We start from the raw sequence: 8,731 nt of genomic DNA, 5'->3' as shown, positions 1-8,731 counted from the left end.
TCTCTCTCTCTCTCTCTTTCTCACTCTCTCTCTCCCCCTCCCCTCCCCCTTCCTCACTTCCTTCCTTCCTTTTGTGTGTGTGTGCATGTGTGCATGTATTTGTGTGTGCGTGCATGCATGTGTACATGTGCGTGTGCGTGTGCGTGTGCGTGTGCGTGTGTGTGTGTGTGTGTGTGTGTGTTATATGTGCATATGGGGCACATGTAGGCCAGAGAAGGACATCAAGTGACCCTGCTCTGTCATTTTTCATCTTCAAAGACCTGGAGGCTGATGTCTTACTGAACCTGGAGCTGGGCTGGTGGCTAGCAAACCCCAGTGACCCTCCTGTCTCTGTTCCCACTCTGCTGGCATTCCAGGTGCACATAGCCACCCCTGGCCTTTTACGAGGCCGCTGGATGTTTGCACCCTGTCTGTTCTTCATGCTTATGCATCAAGTGCCCGTACCTGCCCAGCCATCGACCCAGCCCCATTTCATTTCTTTCTTTTTTTTTTTTTTTTTTTTTTTTTTTTGGTTTTTCGAGACAGGGTTTCTCTGCATAGCTTTGCGCCTTTCCTGAAGCTCACTTGGTAGCCCAGGCTGGCCTCGAACTCACAGAGATTCGCCTGGCTCTGCCTCCCGAGTGCTGGGATTAAAGGTGTGCGCCACCACCGCCCGGCCTCCCATTTCATTTCTTATCCATCTACCTGGGAATGGCAAGACCCATCCTGCCATATGAGAGTTTAAATGATGATCGATGTAGCTGGGCATGGCGACACACACCTGTAATCCTAGCACTTGGGAGGCCGAGGCAGGAGGATCGTGAGTTTGAGGCTAGGCTGAGCAATACAGCAGACTCTCAACCTTATCTCCAAAGGGGTGAAGATATCACAGTGGTGGAACACAGGAGAAGGGTGGCCAGGAAGAGGCACTGATAAGCATCAAGGTCAGAAATGCACCACAGAGATGACAGGAACTGGACTGAACTGACCAGGGTCAGGGTAGGCTCTCTCCACCAAAAATGGTATTGGAATGTTCGGGAGAATGTAAGTAAGAAGTGTGTTGTTATAATCGGAGGCAGGGAGGGAACAGGCTAGATTTTTGAGGACACAGAAAAGGCAAGAGGGTAAGTTAAGAACAGAAAACTTTCCTCGGATGACAGTCATTTCCTACAGCAATTAAAACGTTCGTAACATGCGTGGAGAAGAAAAGGACAAGGCAAGGATGGAGCAGGTGGTGACCTGGCTTCCAGAGCAAGGAGCCCTGGCTGCCACAGTGACTCAGGAGGGAGGAATGTGGCCCAGGCTGCTGCAGCTGTGATAAGAACAGGATGGAGCACTGAGGAGGACATCCTGCAGCAGCGGCTTTGGGACTTTCCATGTGGGAGCAACCCACAGCCCCCAAGAACCCTGGCCTGGATGCCAGGCAGAGTGCTCGAGGATAAGCCAGAAGAAGCTGGGAAAGTGCTCTCTCCACCACTGCGGCATGCTGCTGCTGTAGTCCAGCGGGCCCCATGCATGGCCCGTTACAGATCTCGCAGATACCCGCCCATGCACTGCGTTTAGTACTTTCCAAGGCTACTCTGGGGTGCTCCCGGGCCCTGTGGCTCTGAACCCACGTTTCAAACTGCAGGATGTTTCTGCTAGTGCTCCGGTTTGTGTTGTATACGCACCACGCTCGTGTCTTAATGTACTTAGGATGCTCCGAGCTGGGATGACCTGATGGTAGAGCATTTGCCTAGAATGTTCAGGGACTTGAGTTCAACCCTCAGTGCTAGATACAACAGCAACTGAAGAAGTAGGATGCTCTTTTAAATAGGCCTCATTCTGAGCATGTGCGTCCTAAGCAAATACCCACACTGATGAATGAGCCACCCGAATGCTGCTACTCCCATCACCCCCGGGAGTCCTGGGCTTGCTTCCTTGTGACCCAGTCACTGTCTAATGGGCATCTACTCACTAGACACCCAGTGAGTCCAGAAGGCTGGTTACTCCTCCTTCCTTTGAAGCGGTCACTTTCACTTAGTGGGGTGCATCACTGGAGCTTCCTGGGAGGCAGGTGAGGCAGAGGGATCCTGTTTGGTCAGTCTCCTCCCCCTTTCTCCATTGCTGAATCCCGACAGCAACCTACTGCCTCCCACAGTACGAAGTCACTTTGATAGCATGTGCCCCTGATAAACACAATGAGGATGCACTTCCCCTCTGATGGATTTCCTCCCTAGCCCAGTAACCCCAAGTAGTCATGAGAACACCACCAAGTCCTTCTGGAAGGACATTCTACAAAATTCCTAGTGAGTACTCCTTGAAACTGGCAAGGCTGTCAAAAATAGGAATGTCTGGAAAGTGTGCCGGTCAAGAGGAGCCCCAGGCCGCTCGATGTAGTATGGGATCTGAATGGGACCACGAGGTGGGGAAGAGCACTGGGGGTAAGCCGAGGAAACCCGAGTCAGCTATGCACCTTAGTTAATAATGTATCAACGTTGGTTTGTCAATTCTAACAAATACACTATACAAAGGGTAAGGGTAACAGGAGGGGAACCTAGGTGTTGGGGTTACGGGAAGTGTGTGCAGGGCCTTTGCACCTGTTCTGAAAATACGAACTATTTTACAAAGTAGATAAAGAGTAATGAAGGCCTGAAAGCCATCTTCACCCTCCCTGCTGAGGAGCGGCCACATCTTTGCCAGACGTCATGAAGGGAAATCTCACGCTTTGCATCGTTTGCTTTTCTCCTTGCAAGGACAAGGTAACCCCACAGAAGCCATTTAAGGGAAGAAAGACTTATTTTGGTTCACAGTTCGAGAGTACAGTCCACTATAGCAGGGCAGGTTGGCGGCATGCATGGTGCCGGGAGCATGGGGCATGCAGGTTGGCGGCATGCATGGTGCCGGGAGCATGGGGCATGCAGGTTGGCGGCATGCATGGTGCCGGGAGCACAGGGCATGCAGGTTGGCGCCATGCATGGTGCAGGGAGCATGTGACAGCTGGCCACATTGCATCCGGAATCAGGAAGCACAGAGAGAAGAATGCAAGTGTTCACCCCACTGTTTCCTTTTTATTCAGTCCAAGACCCCAATTCATCAAAATGAGTTGCCCTCATCGAGGACGAATGTTCCCTCCTCAGTTAAACCTTTTTAGAAGTGCCCTCAAAGACACGAGCAGAAGTGTGTCTCCTAGTGGATCCTAAAGCTATCAAGTTTAGCCACCACGCTTGTGGATCCTAACACAGCCTTCCAGACCACAGGAGTGCTAAGGAGCATGGCCACTGAGCAAGCACTCATCCGCTCTTGATCCTTTATCAATCGCTCTGATATCGATTGTACAACCCACAGGAGATATTAATATGTACTTTAAAATCCTGGATTAACTTATTTCTGATTCAAAAGGCAACTCGTTACTTGTTGAATGTGTTAAATAGGACTCGAAAAAGCAAGAGCTTATTGTCAAAGTGGTGTCCGCCTTAAGAAATGGTGTGCTGTGGAGCTTGCCTTAAGAGATGTTTTGGAAATGACTCTGCATGCCTACCCCCTGCCCTAAGTCCTACCCAGTAGAGACTGAGAGGTTGTTTCCAGTGGGAACCACTTGTGACAGACGTCGAGCCCCGACCTGACTGCAGCTCAGACTCCAGTCCACCCCTTCCTGCAGTGATTTGTGAGTTTACAAATCCACGGCACTCCGGTTTTCACTCAGCGTGAGTCTCTCAGGCTGCAGTTGCTTCCCCGGGAGAGAGAGGCTAGCCAAGGCGCAAAGTTGAAGAAAAATTGTCCTTGTCTCCAGGAGAAATGCCTTAAATATAACGTTAGAGTCTTTTTTAAGATGTTGGTGTAATTTTTATTATTTATTTTTTGAGACAAGGTCTCATGTATGCCAGGCTGGCCATGAATGTGCTCTGTGGCAGAGGGTGACCTTGAACTTCCAATCTTCCTGCTTCCATCTCCTGTGTGCTGGAATTACAGGCATGCACCCCTGTACACAGTTTATGGAATAAATGCAGGTCTGGGGATGGAACCTTGAGTTTCACCCCTGCTAAGCATGTAGTGTACAACAGACTACACTTTAGCCTTTTGTTGTTATCTTCGTTTTACATGCTTTGTGTCCACAGAGGCCAGAAGAGTGCATAGGCATGATTCTTGGGAACTGGACTTACAGACTGCTGTGAGCTAGGAATAGGTCCTCTGGAAGAGCAGCCAGTGCTCTTAGCCACTGAGCCTTCTCTCCAGCCCTGAGATCTTTGGGACAGACTTAGGTAGCCTAGTCTGGCCATGAACTTGCTATGGAGCTGAGGATGACCTTGAACTCCTGATTCCCACTCCCCATCTCTGTCTCACGTTACAGGTATGTACACCGTGTTCAACAGCTATAGTCTTCATTTGCCTATTTGTGACACGCCACACCCAAGATAATTAAAGTCACAAAGTCACAGAAGAAAGAAGGAAGCCTGAAAGACATTTAAAGGAATTGCTCACCACACTTAATCATCAGAGAAATGCAAATCAAAATGACTCTGAGATACCACCTTACACCTGTGAGAATGGCTATGATCAAAAACACTAATGACAGTCAATGTTGGAGAGGATGCAGAGTAAAGGGAACACTCCTCCACTGTTGGTGGGAATGCAAACTTGTACAACCACTGTGGAAATCAGTATGGCCGTTTCTCAGAAAATTGGGAATCGATCTACCTCAAGACCCAGCTATCCCACAAACATACATGCTCAACTATGTTCATAGCAGCACTATTTGTAATAGCCAGAACCTGAAAACAACCTAGATGCCTGTCAACCAAAGAATGGATTAAGAAAATGTGGCACATATAAACAATGGAGTACTGCTCAGCAGAGAAAAACAATGACATCATGAAATTTGCAGGCAAATGGATGGAACTAGAAAATATCATCCTGAGTGAGGTAACCCAAACCCAGAAGGACAAACATGGTATGTACTCACTCACAAGTGGATACTAGATGTAAAGCAAAGAACAATCAGACTGCAGCCCACAGAACCAGGGAGGCTATATGGCAGGGGGGACCCTAGGGTGACTGTGGCTTAGAATAAGTTTTGGGTTTACTCAAAAAAAAGAAAGAAAGAGAGAGAGAGAGAGAGAGAGAGAGAGAGAGAGAGAGAGAGAGAGAGAGAGAGAGAGAGAAAGAAAGAAAGAAAGAAAGAAAGAAAGAAAGAAAGAAAGAAAGAAAGAAAGAAAGAAAGAAAGAAAGGAGGAACCAGGCAAACGCACCTTTGAAAGCCTGCAATACACCACACTCCCTGAAGGCCAACATGCTTGGCTCAGCTCCCAGAGCCTGACACTGCACTGTCTAGTGTTGTTTCACCTTGCATCTCTGCAGCTCTCTTGTCTCCTCAGCTCCGCGGTGTCTCGGCTTCCGGTTGTCTGCCCTTTGCTGGCCTCTTCCTGCCTCCATGTGCTTTGCTATCTAGCATGTGACCCACATGTATGTATGAGACAGCACAGAAAACCAGACCCTAGCCGGGCAGTGGTGGCACACACCTTTAATCCCGGCACTCGGGAGGCAGAGCCAGGAGGATCTCTGTGAGTTCGAGGCCAACCTGGTCTACAGAGCGAGATCCAGGACAGGAACCAAAACTACACAGAGAAACCCTGTCTTGAAAAAAAAAAAAAAAAACAGACCCTAAAGGGCCAAGGTCAGGGAGACTATCGGTCAGACTTTGATTGAGTCCCCTGCAGGCTCAGTCCTTTGTCAAATGTACATCATGGTTTGTGTTATTTAGTTAGTAGGAATTTTAATGCTTCCTGATGAAGCAAAGTTAAGCAGAATCCAACTGACCTTCTAGCTCTGGGTTTTCTGGGGTACTTAATACCACAGCGCAAGCTGGAGCTCGCAGGGTCTTCTAGGGAATCAGGATGGCCCTTCACTAAGTACAGCGTTATGCAGACATGGACAAAATCGCCTGGCTGGCTCCTTCACCATTCTGCAAACTCAGTAAAGGTTATTTCCATGCGGATTCATCTCCCCCTCGGGCGGATGCAGCAACAGTGGCTGAGCCCCTGTTCTCTTAGGTCTTGGCTTGAGACTGGGGTGGAAGCACTGGACTTGGAGTCCCGGGTTCTAGGTCAGACGTCAGTGCACAAGGGTCAGTTCAAGAATGGCAGAGGCCTCAATGCACTCATCATCAGAGGGCACGGTCCCACACGTCACGGTTCTCCTGCAGCTTTATACGGAAGTGCTTCGTAGTGTGCTACTGCTGTGAAGTCCTGCTGCTGGTGGTTGTTCATGCCTCTGATCCTAGTGCTCATGGCTGAGGCAGGGGGATTGCCATGAGGCCGGCTTGGTCTACATAGTTAGAGTTCCAGGACTAAACACACATGTGCATGCACACGCACACGCGCGCGCACACACACACACACACAAATGCTTCAGTGTTTTCAGTATAAGCCCCTCCTCAAGCCTGGGTATTGTACGGGTGTGTCAGAACTGTCAGTTTTACCATGACGTTCAAAATGTTATTTTTAATGCCTTAAGTGACTGGAAACTGGCTACCAATTCCGAGCTATGGGAATGAGGAGAAAGCCCTAGCCCGGAAGTAGCTGCAAAAGTGGCATCCCAAGTGTGGGCACTGTTGTTAGACGGGAAAGCCCTTGACTGGGTAGAGCTGCACTCATTTCTCGCAACCTGTCAACCCCGTCAGTCAGTCTATGTGACAGAGTGGGTGGGAGCTGCCCCGGGCTTTTCCACGACCCAAACTTCTGGAGCCCAGAGGTGGAGGCAGGCTAAGGTGCTGGAGCTCCGCGAGGCTCCATGGCGTTCATTCTTTTCATTCTGATGAGCTGAATTTTTACTGGGATGTCCTTTTTGTATCTTTTTCTTGTACGCCCCCTGCTTTTCTGTTTTTGTTTCCCTTCTTTGTGTGTATGTCCTAAGAAAGCTTTGCCTCTACCCCCCACCACGCCCCCTCCTAAAGTCATGAAGGTATTCTCCCCTGCTTGTCTCAGGGACCATTACAGTTTTACCTTTCTGAAAGGCTGTGGCCTAATTCAAGTTATTTTGTGTGTGCTGTGGGGTGGGGAGCAATGCTTATTTTTATTTACTCATATCAGCATTCTGTTGTTCAAGTACTGCCTGCTCAGGAGATTTTCCTTCCCCTGTGGAAGACAGTAGTTTCCTGTCTTGATAGCCAGTTGGGCATCTGTGGGGCCCATTCCTTGTCTTTTTTGTCCTAGCCCATTGACCTCTCTGCACAACAGTGAGTCATCATAATTACTATAGGTTTATTTCACTTTAAAATTGTGTGTGTATATGTGTGTGTGTGTGTGTGTGTGTGTGTGTGTGTGTGTGTGTGTGTGCATATGACTATAAGGTGCCTATGGAGGTTTGTTCATGTAAGTGTAAGGTGCCTGTTGGATCCCCAGAGCTCCTTACAGGCCATTGTCAGCCACTTCACATAGAGCTTAGAACCGAACACCAGTCCTCTGCAAGAACAGTCTGTGTTCTTACCCACTGAGCCACCTTGCCAGCTGCACCACAGATTCACTGAAGTCTTGAGACCAGGTCCCAAGAAGCTTCAGCTCTGTCTTTTTCAAGATTATCCTCTCCAGATCCAGGGTGTTCCCCACATAACGGGTAAACAGGTAGGTCAGAATGGTGTTTGCTTCTTGGCTTTTTTCCCCCCCTATCCCCCGAGACAGGGTTTCTCTGTGCAGCCATGGCTGTCTGGGAACTCACTCTACAAAAGGCTGGCCTTGAACTCTGAGATCTGCCTGCCTCTGCCTTCCAAGTGCTAGGATTAAAGGCGTGAGCCACCACCAGACTATTGGTTTCTTTAAAAACATCACAGCCTGCTGGGATTTTTATTTGAGTCCACAGACCAGTTTGAAAAGATTGAGCATCTTAACAGTATTGAGTATTCTAAACATAAACACGACCTGTCTGTCCAGTAATGTAAGTCCTTCTTAAGTGCTTTTAGTGGTTTCTCATAGCTCTTAGTGAACAGACTTTTTCATATATTTCATTAAATTTATTCCTAATATTTATGGGTTTCAATTGTTATTATAAGTGATATTTAACTATTTACACAGGAGTATATACATTTTATATTTTCTTTTTAAATTATTTTTTATGTGTATTGCTGTTTTGTGTGCATGTACATCTGAGCACCACGTAGGTGCCTGATGCCTGTACAGGGGGAAAAAGGGTGTTGGATCCCCTGGCGCTGGAGTTACAGATGGTTGTGAGCCACCATGTGGGTGCTGGGAATCAAACTCAGGTCCTCTGGAAAAGCAGCCAGTGCTCTTAGCTACCGAGCCATCTCACGGCCCCCATGTTTTAAATATTTTTATATTTCTAGAATCTTGTTTTGGAAAAAAATTGAAAGATAATTTACATGCAGTAAAAAGAATCTTAGGGGCTGGAGAGATGGCTCAGCAGTTAAGAAGAGCACTTCCTGCTCTTGCAGAGGACCTGGGTTTGCTTTCCAGAACTCAGATGGCAGCTCACAACCATCCACAACTCCAGTTCCAGGAGATCCGATGCCTCTTCTGATCTCTCTCTGTAGACACCAGGGACACATGTAACACACATACATGAAGGAAAAACACTCATACACATAAAATAAATAATAAATAGTTTTAAAATAGACAAATGAATAATTTTAGTACACTCACAAGGCTGTGCAACCGTCACCCCCATGTCCTCCAGCTCCCCCAGAAACTCTATATTGATTAGTAATCACACTTGCTAACCTTCCCCTTTCCATCACTAATCTACTTCCTGTCTGTATAAACTC

This window comes from Peromyscus maniculatus, chromosome 19 (assembly GCF_049852395.1).
Source record: "Peromyscus maniculatus bairdii isolate BWxNUB_F1_BW_parent chromosome 19, HU_Pman_BW_mat_3.1, whole genome shotgun sequence".
NCBI lineage: Eukaryota > Metazoa > Chordata > Mammalia > Rodentia > Cricetidae > Peromyscus > Peromyscus maniculatus.
Note: the sequence above shows the minus strand (reverse complement) of the source record.